The sequence below is a fragment of the Simochromis diagramma genome, unplaced genomic scaffold (assembly GCF_900408965.1).
Source record: "Simochromis diagramma unplaced genomic scaffold, fSimDia1.1 OVJJ01000321.1, whole genome shotgun sequence".
Taxonomy (NCBI): Eukaryota; Metazoa; Chordata; class Actinopteri; order Cichliformes; family Cichlidae; genus Simochromis; species Simochromis diagramma.
Window position 1 is genome coordinate 7820214 of NW_024386772.1, and position 13136 is coordinate 7833349.

The window sequence follows — 13136 nt, forward strand, 5'->3', positions numbered from 1 at the left end:
ATACTTTAATTTTAACTAACATGTTGTTTTTATGTCATAATTTTCCATTTTCCCCAATTAGATATTTTAGAAACAAATAATCTTTGCTGCAGAATCCTTATGCTGCATCAACATTGTTTTAGAATATGCAACAAAAGAAAGAAAAGCTGCTGTGAAAATGTAAACAAAATCCGATTGAACATAGGAACACTGAGCATTGAACATATGAAATTCAAATGCTTACACTAAAAAAAAAAAACGAACCATTTAAAGAACAAAAAGTTAATTTTGAATTTGATGGCAAGAACATGTCTTTAAAAAGTTGGGTCAGTGTCATCTTTACCACAGAGTACCATCCTCTTTTCTTTTAACAACACTCCACAAATGCCCGAGAACCGAAAAGATCTGTTTCTGGGCTTTTGGGAGGAGAACGTTGTCTCATTCTTATCTCATATAGGAGTCTAGCAGCTAAAGAGTCCTAGATCTTCTTTGTTGTATTTTTCATTTCATGCTGTATCAAATGCTTCCAGCTGGTGAAAGGTCTGGACTACAGGCAGGCCAGTTTAGAACCTGGACTCTTCTACTATGAAGCTACACTGTTGTAATATATGCAGTATGCATTTTAGCATTGTCTTGGTGAAATACCCAAGGCCTTTGATGAAAAAATCTCATCTGGATGAAAGCATCCGTTACCCTAAGACCAGTACATACTGATAGTGCCTTTCAAGATGCGGGGGTTGTCAATAGGCACTAATGCACTCCTATACCAACAGAGATGCAGCACCGATAACAGTCTAGATGGTCCCTTTTCTCTTTTGTCAGAAGAATGTGGCACTTATATTTTCTCCCTAAAATGTTCCTCAGCCCATGCCTGTTTTTAATGCCGTCCCACCTGAAGGCATCTAATATTTATTTTTGGCCTTGTCCCTTGCACTCAGAGATTTCTCCAGATTCTCAGAATCTTTTTATGATATTGTTTACTATATATGATGAGATATTCAAAGTCTTGTTTTGTGTTCTGCAATTGTTTTCCAAGTTATAGACGCAGTTTTTTTTTTTTGCTGATCGGTGAACCTCTGCCTCTCTATGATGCTATTTTTATACCCAGTCATGTTACCAACCAATTGCCAGTTAACCTAATTAGTTGCAAAATGTTCTTCGAGCTGTTTCTTTTTAGTGCCACTTACTTTTCCACCCTTGTGTTGCTAGTTAACTTATTCGTATTTTATTAACATATTTTAACATATTATTAACACATTTAATCTATATCTCAGGCAGCATAACAGCTTTTTGGAATTAAGATTGTAAGTAGCAACTCTCCATAAACAACAGAATTATGAAATCCAAGTTTAAATGTTGTTTTCTTTTCCATTTAATTAACTTACCATGGGACAGGTGCGGATCTATCTTCTGGGGATCTTGTAGCCAGTCTGCTTGCTGGTGAGCAGACAAATGAGAAAATACAACTGGGATTGAAGACTGGGTTAAAGACAGATGGTGCAATGGCAAATTGTGTGACATCTTACTTCATGTAACTGTGACCAGACAGAGGCACTTAATTTATTTTAATTCCAGCTTATGAAATATAAGAGGAGCTGCTTTGAACAGATTTATTACACCACGCTTTGTTGCTTGCAGATACACATTTTCTCGCAGCTGGTGAATATTGTTTCATTTAATGCTGAAAAATGTTTCAGTAGATCGGGCAATATTCCCATTGTGTTAAAGCTTATGTAAGTCTGCTTAGCGGTAGTTATATAAATGAAGAATGTTTATCAAATCTGAGCCTTTGAAGTAAAGTTCATCCATTTAGCAACTCAGGTAATGACTATAAGCCCACTGGATTACTTAGTAAGTGAGAGATGAAGCAAGGGGATCTTCTGGAGTGGGCATGCTCATTAATTTTTCTAGAGATGCTGAAGACAGGACTTCACGTGGTTGTACAGTGAGCGCCCCTTGGGTTCATGTCAGCGCTATACTGAGAGCTGGTTGTACAACCAGAGGCGCTGTGTTGGGTTTTGTTTTTCTCAAGCAGAATGAAAAACAGGTCCGATGAGGTGTCTGCCGGCTCCAGCAGTGCTCTACTGGTTGTTATGGTCGACTTGTCTCATTTCTGGAAGGTGCAAAACTTCACCTATTGGGGGAGTTGTCATTCTATCAGCAGGAGAGGAAGATAACACTTTTGGCAAGGCATCTAACATTCTCTCAGAGAGGAGAGCAGCAGGAGGTTGATGAATGTAGAGGAAAAACATGTCCTCATTGTTATGCAAGAAGACTGAATTATAGTTGTTATAGATACTGCATTTGGTTGATTCAAGCTGTGAATTTAAATATTCATATAATTTGCAATGATCTTGTGTTAACTTGAAGCACTATCCAATTTCAGGACAGTGCATCAGTATCAGTGTTGAGATACAATAAGCTATGAGAATAAACATTGCATCACTGATACACGGATACAGAAGCTAAAATCCAGGCCATTATTTATGTTTTACTCACTTTTCTTTTCTTTTTAACTATTTGGTGCATATGCTTTTCTGCAGCATCCCACAGATTTTAATCCAGTGGTTGTCTCCAGAGAAAATAATCAGCTGGGATTTAAGAGGGAATTTTGTGTGTTTACAGTGGATGTTGTGGGATGTTTCTTGTTTTGCCTTAATGCCACAGGAACTTGCAAAAAAGGCTTTGAAGTGAACTGTATAGGAGGCTGCTAATGAAACCCTCATCTCCATATGAGTTCTTTGAGAAACAACAAGGGAAAGATGTCTCACGTTAGCTTATTTCTCTATTTGACATGTTTGAAAAAACGAATATTCAAGAATACTACATTGATTCAATCGGTATGAAAACTACCAAAGAAATAAGTTCCCTAAAAGATGGATGCATGTGGCAACCAAGGTCGCGTCAGGTTGTTGGTCAGGAGGCGGAGAGAGGTGAGGGGTGGCCTGATGAGGCAACGAGCAGCAGCTGAGTCCCATTAACTCTCCATATCTGTCCCCGTCCTTCAGCACAGTTACAACCTATTCCCACTGCTTCGCCATATGGTGGCTTCATCTTTTGCTGTATGGACTTTATTTCATGAAAATAATCTTTTGCTGCCGTCCTCCTCTTTTCATTTCTTTTCAGGTGCAGGAGAGGCTCAGCAGGAGACGTTTCGAAAACTTCTCCAATTGTGACAAGACTCGCCTACCCCTGCGGGATGAGCAATCCTTTTGTTTCCCATTTTATTGTTCTGATTTTGTTTCAGAATTGCTCTATCATCCATTTTCCTCAGCTCGCTGGTAAATGAATGAACCTCTCTTGCTATGTCCTTTGGTTGGGAGAAATGAAAGAGGAAAGAAAGAGCAAGAGTTCAGGAAAAAGAAAGAAAAACCTCCCTCTGGTGTTTTGGGCTTGTTGCTGTGCGCCTCTTTTCCTGGGGGCATCATAGTAGTTTTACTAGGTTTGGCTCAGGTTGCTGAGTTGAGTTGGAATGGAATAAGATTAAACTGGAAAAGAAGAGTATGGGGAAAGGGCAGCTGAGTGACTTTTTTTTTTTTTTTTTTTTTAGCTTCTGTGCACATGAGTTTAAGAAGACTGATGCTTAGTTTCAAGTTCATACTAATTCTATTCCCTGTACTTTATGCTCCCTCACAGTGTAGACACTGTTATTGTAGAGACTGATTTTGCACACTTTAACAAAATATCAGTGCTCCTCAGCATTTTTACTGTCAAACTATGTTGAACGTGACTCAAACGCCAACTTTGCAAAGCAACTGAGAATTAAACATCAAAATACTGTCTACAAAACTTCAGTTACTTTTTTGTTTTTTCACGACTTCTTTTTGAGGTGTTTCACCACCACCCACAGTGTTTTATGTCTTCTTCAGTTGGAGCTCTTCCATTCGCTTTGTGTGGGAGAATATTCTGTATCGACTGCACTCAAATCTACTGTATTTAGTAGGCATGATGTCTCTTTTGAATATTCTTTATTTTGTTATTTCTGTGGTAGGGATTCAGTGTCATTATGCAGTATGGATTTTTGGGGCACAACCTTATGCATCATTGCCTGTGTTATACTTTATTGCACACCTGGAGTCTGAATCATTTATTCAATCTTCCTACACAGTTAAAGCAATATGTATCAGATGTTATCATTACGAACTTCAGTTTTAAAGATATTTAGTGTGTGAAAGTCTCAGATCACTCCTAATGTCTTTATATTTTGCTTCCAAGGAGCCAGGTGTTCCTTTTTTTTCTTAATGGTCTTGAGCAGTGGATCTCCAGTCTTTCTTAGGATCTTCAAAGCTCATCAGAATTGTACATACTGCATTCTTGCCTTATATTACTTTATTTCCATTCACGTTTGCACATATTTCAATAAACTCCTATTTCCCATTTTCAAAGAAAAATTTGATTGGGTGACTCAATCAAATTTTGTGCTTGTATTTTTTTTCTATATTTCTGTTGTTTGCCAAGAACTAGTACAGCACAAGATAGATGATGTTAATTTGTCTGAACTGGAGGTTTGTAAGGTATAATTCTGAACTCTGGAGAAAACAAGGGAAGATACATCGCCTGCCCTCCATCACCACAACAGAGTTATTATAACTACATATTTATGACTCTTAAAAGGTAATCATGTTAATCATGTTAACATTAAGAGACATATTGAGTTATAATATGTCTGCATCTTAATCACTTAGCATAACATGAGCAATCAAATGACTTTCTGCTTGTTTTATTCACCCAGTCACACATGTGAAGACATTTCACCTTCACAGATCCTTTGTGGGGAAAACCCCACTAAGGTTTAAATATCTGGGACTCTTCACCGATGTCTTCATGAACAAAAACCCCACAAAACATTCCGTTGCCTTCTCTTCTGGCAAATCGGCTTTTTCGTTTATAAGGCTTTTTAGCTTATGGTTATTCCAGTGATGAGCTTTGGTTTTGCGTTCTGTACTTTTTTCATGACTTTGTTACTTTTCCCCATCTGTTCCTCCAGCGTTCCCTTCATCTGTTCTCACTTTTGTCTTATTATCTAAAATGTGTCTTTTGGGACGCTTCCTATTTTACTTTGAAGGTTAGTTTTCTTTCATGTCCTCTGTTGGCTTTGCTTCCTGTCTATCTCCCCTGACTCCCTGATTGTTCTCACCTGTGTTAATTGTGTTCAGCTGTTGTCATTCCCCACATGTCTCCTGTTGTTTAAGCAGCCCTTTGCGTATAAGTAGAAGTCTTCGTGTTGTGCATTGTCAACGTTTCTGTTGAGCTCCTCAATTTTCTGCTTTCTATGATTCCTCCTGTTTTTTTTCCTTTTTTTGGTGATACCTATTTTTTGGACTTGTTTGTCAACCTTCTTAGTCTGAATAAAATAATTTCATCTTACTTTTTCAGTCTGTTGCCTGCATCCTGCTTTTTAGTCCTCTCTCCTCTGTTTCCTCACAATAGTGCTATAGATTTGGGAAAATAGCATTAAGTAGCCGTTCCTGTATGTTGAAAGAAATATTTCTATTCGAAACAAATGTGAGTTTTCTTCTTAAATGAATATAGGTGTCTTTTTTGTCATATTTATTACCAAGCTTATTGTTAAATTTGACCTCAAGCCTCTATCTCAGAAATATAAAAGGTTTTTCACCCTTAATGTGACTTTTTTTTGCTCTTCCACTGCATAAATCTGTAACAACTCTTGTTGGGGAGGCTGTGTAACTGCCAAACTACAATATCTCATGTGCTGTGATGGAAAATTATCCTGGGTAATTTCCTTGATAAAGTCTTAAACTAAAACTAATGGAACCTAATAGTGAAAAATCACCATTGTCAAAGCAGCCAAAATGATATGATCTCTCATCAACATAATAACTACACAGGTCACTTTGTCCTTGTCTCTTTTTTGCCATCCTTTTGCCTCCCAAATAAACAGAGGCTCTCAGACGCACAGCAGCAAAACATGCAAGAACCTTTTGTGTTATCAATTGTGATTCATTTATAGGATCCAAGCTCTCTCTCTCTCTCTCTCTCTCCATATTAATCAGAATCAGAATACTTTATTGATCCGTAGGGGAAATTACTTAAATACTGCCATTTGCCGAAACCCGGCACACATTTACGTGTGTGTACACACACATATATACATACATGTCTATCTGTCTATCTATCTATCTGTCTGTCTGTCTGTCTGTCTTAGCAATTTGTAAATGGAGACTTATGTAAATGGAGACTTAATATATAGTTTTTTGTTATTTTGTTGCTTTTGTTGTGATTATTCTTTATGATTGTGCTGATTCCTTAGCTTTATATAATGTAATTGTGCTGCAGTTTGGCCAGGACTTCCTTCAAAGTAGATTTCCATCTCATAAATAACCTTGGTTGGATGAAGGTATCCTATCTCTTGCAGAAAATGTTCTCAGTTGGACTGAAAGCATGATGAACAACAAACTCTCTCTGATACAATTTCCTGTCCTTTTATTTGGCTGGTCTGTGCAGTCGGTGTAGAGCTCTGCTCTCACCGCCTTTTCTTGAGTTTTAGTTTATGTACTGCTTTTTAAGAGAGGGATCTGATTAATTATTCATATCAGTGGCCTGCTGTGATACTGTGGCCATTACATGTGCTGCATCAGAATATCTGCATTATATTCATAATCAGTTTATATTTTTTCGGATGAGGTGCTCAGCCATATCTTTGAATATTAAACACAGCCCGTATAAGTTGAAGAAAACACTGTTGCTGCTGGATGAAAATATTTTCCCACCCAATTGTCAAAGCTCTAGAGATGGCAAAATGAGTTTGTCAGTCGATCAACCTCGTTGCATTGCTGACTGGAAAGTTTCCACAGCAAGCTGCAATAAAAAGAATGCACCACAATCTCTTTTAAGTGTATTTTTTAGACTTATTATTAATCAGAAAATACCTAAAAATAAATAAATAAATGAAACTTTTGTGTTATTACCCACAGTTTATTTTCTCAGCACTGTTTTGCCCCTTTAGCATCAATACAGGCTGTTGCTCTTTTGCCAGATGAAATATGAAAACCAACTATTTGCCACCGTCACTTTCTGGTTGGAGATAATAATGGAGGGCTGGCAATGCCATAAATTACAGTGGCCAGAGTTGCACTCTTTCACAACTTTAATCATACAATAGAAGGCAATTTTTTCCTGTGTGCAACATGGGTGTCCAAAGTCTCATGGTGTTTATTTCAAATCAAGAGATTCTAAATGACAAACCTAATCACCATTGCATCACCTGTTAATTAGTCAGCTTATTAGTTATTAGTCATTATAAAACCTCAAGTTGTTTGCCATCTCCATCTTGACATTTTGATTCTTATGTGAGGTGTCCCTAAGGTAAGTGACACACACGTACCTTGCTATCCATGTGACTAAAAGAAAATATGACTCATCAGACAGGCCACTTTCTTCCATGGCTTCTTGGTCAAGTTCAGATGCATCAATTGTTGGTGCTTTTGGCACTGGACAGAGGTCAGCGTGGGCACCCTGACTGGTCTGAGGCTATGCAGTCCCATTTTTCGCTTCTAGCACATAACGTTTGAGGGCAAAATTTTCTATACTGTCCTCTAACAGGTGCCATGATGAAAAGATAATCAATGTTATTTACTCCTTTTTGTCGGTCAAAATGTTATACCCGATCGGTGTATTCTGTGTTGCTTCCTATTGTTTCCAGTGCACACACCCGCCACTCCAGACTATCTTCCACATGTTCTCTACTTTCACTAAAGATGTAGTCTGCAAACATGATCGATGGCGACCCCTTCCTGACCTTACCTGAGGGAACCATGGTAGAAGACTCAATACAATTCTAGCATGCTAGTCTTTCTTCTGGAGGCATCCCGGATGAAGCATCAATTTTCATCCATTACAGCACATCAGCAACTCAGAGCTTACGAATCAGGCAGTAAAATATATTCAGATACTAACACCACCAGTATTGTTGGACACTGTTGTTTGAGTAAAATCCACACAAAATGCAGCAGCTTAGTTGAAAACCAAGGCGGTATTTTTGGTTGCTTTTCTTTTAAAACATGTTCGTGTTAAATCGACTATGTCATACAAAAAGAAAAAACAAAGAAATTGGTGCATTTTGTTGATGTTGAACAATTGGATGTTTTTCTCAACAGGAGATGCAATTTGAATGTGAATTAATGAAAAAAGAATGACTAATGAAGCAAAATTTTAACCTCTGCTGAGAAAGCCCCTGTGTCTGTCTGGCTGGATAAATGATCAGTGCAGGTTTATTGTCAGTTTGCTCCAAAAGACTTGATGGCACACTGCTGGAGACCTCAGCACTGATATTTAAGCTTGTAATATTGCTGAAAAGTCTAATGCATTTGCTCTGCTGGTAAATAAGTCTTATAATAAGTGTGCATACTAATTAATCTTTAAATCTTTGCATGCTTTTAGATGCAGCAATACAATGCATGGAAATTATAGTTTTTTTTAAAATATTTTAGTTGTATGAAAATGACAAAATGTTTCTGACCACTAGGCTTCATATCAGCCTCTCAGGATACAGTCATTAACTGACAATCACTACCAATGCAGCAGCTTAACAGTCCTCATGAGATTCGTGGCTCTGCTGCTTGAGCTGTAAGACAGAAGAGTAATCCAAACTCACTCATAAGAACTGAATCATTATGAAGTTAGGTCACTCTGAAAGTCAAGGGAATAGCATGTTTCAATACTGAATTGTAGTGGACTTTCTTTTTAATGAAGAGAGATGACTAAAATAGCTCTGCATTAATTCTTCCTTTTGCAAAAAATTGTTCATTGACTGACTAAAATGAAATGCTTGACAATGGTGTTTTTCCATTTTTAAAGCAGGCATGAGAAATTTATCACATAATCCAGATTCAGCATGTCAGCAAAGCAGTAAATGTTTCTGCTGCTAAAAATACGATTCAGGATCATGTGACCATTAACAAAGAGAAAAGACACTGATTGCGGTTGGAAGTGAAACAAGCCCAGGAGTCCTAATATAGTGAGTTAATCATAGCAGCAAGTTGTAGAAAAACATCCATAGTATTGATGGTTCATATAATGGAAGGGTATAATAACTATTAATATTGCCTTTTGACAGGCTTTCTGGTTACTGACCCAGCAGATCCAAACAACATTACAGTAAAATGCTAGTCGTCTTTAAAAATATGACGTTTAATACCAGTGGTTTTTCTTTTTGGCTTGATTTTCTGCGTGTTCAGAGGAACTTGTTTGGTTTTAATTTCACATCTAGTGGCATGGGAGGATGAGGTGCCAAAGAACATGGGCCACAGGCAGTTGAAATGCCTGCCATACTTCCTGCGTCAGAGCAATGTGTAACAGGAAGTCTTGGCCTGAATATCAGCTGGCTAAATTAAAAGCCCCAAGAACGAAGAGGATAAATCGGTATGAAAGTCGATGGTTTTGCAGATTGCCCCCCAAACTTCTGACTCTTTGGGCTCCTAGGCCTGTTTGTTAGGCCTGTTGATAATCCAGTTATGGCTAGAGATGATTTCAGTTTTAAAAAAAAAAAGTTATTATAAGATTTATAACATTTAAAATTAAGTATCATAAGGATGTATTTAAAACATTAATTCATAATAGATAATCTTTTACATAATTTATGTTTCCACAGAGCAAGGACAGTTAAACATTTTAGTTTCACATATTTGTATATTTTCAGGTTTTTTTGTAGACTGATTGTCTGTTTTAGGAACATTTTAGCTCTGATTTTCATCACTTGTGACCAATTGCTGCTGGAATGAAGAAGCTAGAATGCTCTGGAGCCCACAGCCTCAATTTTATGGCACATTGTTGAGAACTCCACTAAAGCCCAATTCAATTCCTCATTCACGATGTGAAAAGAAGAAAAAACTGTTTCCAAAGTGTGGCAGTTCATTCCTGGAAAGGACCAAGTATTGGCTTGCTGTGTGTTGATGAAACACACACAACAACACGATTTGCCTGATTAATCTAAAGCATTATTACTCAAGAGTGAAAGTTTATGTAGCTTGCAGTCATGGTGATAACACAATTCTTCCACTGCTGAGTGTTGAAATGGGACTTCTCAGTCAATAATGCCACAGTTGCTTCACATTTAATTCAGGAAAACACAGCTAATAGCAGCAGACAAAATTGGCAGCTAAATCAGCTTGAGCTCCAGACTTGCTTTAACCAAGTTCTTTATAGTTTTAACACCTGAACATTTTCATTTCTGGACTTTTGAAAATCACAACTTGCGATGGAGAAAGTAGCCAAAAGTTATGCATTTTTGCAACTTCTAATAAATGGTGCATCCATCTCCCCTCAGCCTGCTCCCTCTGTTGTGTCAGGATCACCATAAGCAAATGACAATCACATGAACTGACAAGACCCCGGGGGACCACTTTGGTGTTGAAAATGCACCCCGTGAAACTGCAACAGCAGGCAAACATCTTCTGCAGCGGTAATTATATCGTCTCAGCAGAGACTATAAGAGACATGATGAAAGAACATAAGGTATTCTATATGGAAATGCTCATTAGATGAGAAGTGGACTTCCTGTTCTTTATAAACCAAGATGATTTCTGAAACTGCCAGAATCATAGTAAGGTCCAGCAGGTCAAAACCAGCCTTCAGTTCTGTAAAGCATACATTTATGGCCTGAGTGTCCTCTCATTGTATGAAATCTGAAATCTAAAATATGTCTGATTTTTTAGAACAATAGAAGCATTGTGAATATTGTTATAGGAAACACAAATGTCAGAAGAACTGCATGTTTCTTAAGTATTTTGAAACAAACTCATTGCAATAGTAAGTTAAACCAGGACAAAATGTCATGAAATCAAGAGCACAAAAGAGCACCAAAACAATGTAAGTAAGAATTTACCTCAAGAAAACTGTAATTTGTCTAACCGAAGACATCTCTGAATTGCTAAGGAAGAAGCAATCAGACCCGCAACGAACCAGGCCAGCGAATGAGGAAATCGTCATTAACTATGAAAGAATGGCAATTAAACCACAAAAGCTTCAGGAGATGACAGAAACCACACAGCATGAGTGAACCTGTGCCAGCAGGACTCCAAAACATAGGGTGACTACTTTGAACAGCTTTTCACTCCAAATGAAACTTTATGACATCATGCTCATCCAAGCATTCTCTGGCAAATTTACTTTAAACTATCAAGGACTTCATTGATTCAGTAAATTCATTATTTTTGTCCCTTCTTCACAGTAACCAGAAAAGTCCTCTTCACACCAGGTTAAAGGGCAAGTCACTTCACCTGCTAGTGTTTTAACCGAAAGTTTTGATGTGCCGACATTTTTGCTTTTGTACGTGTGGTTGTCGTTGTGTCTTATGACGGATGAATTCATTACACCTTGCAATAGTCTATGGGATGCACCGTTTTCAAGTAAAATGCTAATCTATTTGCCATTTCTAACGTTTTTGATAGATGCATATGACTGCACATATTACACTGCTGTATTCATTTTGTACAACACGCTGCCTGGAGAGTGGCACTATTTGATGCCCTGGAGCGTTTTTAGGCAATTCTTCTTCACATTCCCTGCATAAATAAAGACATAAAATAGAAAACATCAAAACACAATGTTCATCTTCAATTCAACTTTTTCTCCCCATTTTTTGAGTACATTTACACACATGAACTGTATCACTGTGCTCGCCGAACACGGCCCACACGCACATATACATACACACCTGCGCCAGTCCTTTTCTTAAAGGGCAGCTGCCAGCATGAGTCACGGCTCACTGGAACGAAACGACAAACAACAACAGATTGTTTTAACATTGTTGTTTCGAAAAGCCATTACAGTACAGTGCCCTCCATATGAAAGAGTTTTGTTTCATATGGTGGGCATTTCAGCTGCTGTAAGAGGGGTGGCAATCAGTTGTGCGCTGATTAGGGAAAAAAGTGCTCATTACAACTCCAAGTTTGTGATTAAGAACAAGACGGAACCATTTGGTTATGACTGAAGAAAGATAAATACAGAGGGAGATCAAGACAAGGAGTCAATGCCATTGTAAAATAAAGTATGTGGAAAAGTATGTAAGCAGATGGAAAACACCCATGTAAATGGGAGACACGTTGTTTAAGGTCACTAGTAAAGCCTTGTGGCTGATTTAGACTTCTGTAGTAAATATTTGTAAAGCCTAAGATCTAAGCTTTGTAAGTGGCTGATGTCATTACCAGCACTCATGCTTTTGCTTGGTGTTTTATGTTTTATGTTTTTGCTCCACGTTTTTAATGTGGTGCCAGCCACAATAGCCACAAGTAAAATGATGCACCTTTTTTTTTTAGAGTTCCCACTCTTTGTTGTGGTGATTTCTTTTTTTTTTTTGTAAGCAAACAAGTTTGCCCAGTTTTTCCACTTCTTTGTACTTTCCCTCGCATCCATTCTGTTTCAGCAATCTCCTTACAGGTATTAGCTGACAGCTGCGAGTCCTTCTATTGAGGCTATTATTATTTTCCCTTATGTTCAGGCTCTCTTACTGATAAAAATTTAAAAATTGGCACAAAAAAGCAACCAGAAATGCATGGGAGGTATTAAAAGCACAGAACAGGCAAATTGCAGTAGTGGTGAGCAGTGCTGATGTGATGTGTAGTATCACCTCCTGGAAGCTGCACATCAGGGTAGGGGTTTAGGGTAGAGTTTGAGGTTGTGACATACCTACGTATAGATTAAACTCAGAAGTATAAATCCCCTGTTAGTCATACAGGTCTAGAGACCAGTTAATGGGAACCACTGGTTGCTAGTTAAAAATGTGTATTCTGACAAAGAGTGTATTGCACAAATTGGTATCTTCTATGCAAATAATGGGTGACCACAACAACCTGATAGTGTCCAAATCAAGCGCAAGGAGGTTTTTGGTGCAATATATTAAACCTCTTTATGATTAGTTTCACCTAGTGACTACCACAATCTTCAGAATCTACTTGCCACCCAGTCAGGGAATACGCATATTACATACATAGATTTTTCCCAAATAACCTGTGGTCGTTGGGGGTCATTGACCTATTATTGACTAGCCTTGTTTGACCTATAAGGCAATGAAAAGCATGGACAATGTTTGTTTTAAGTAATATATTAATGCATCTAAAGAATTTAAAGAAAAAGCACAGTACTCAGACAGGAAATTTATCTCTAGAGGCTCAGCATGAGAAATCGCACTGCAGCAAAAG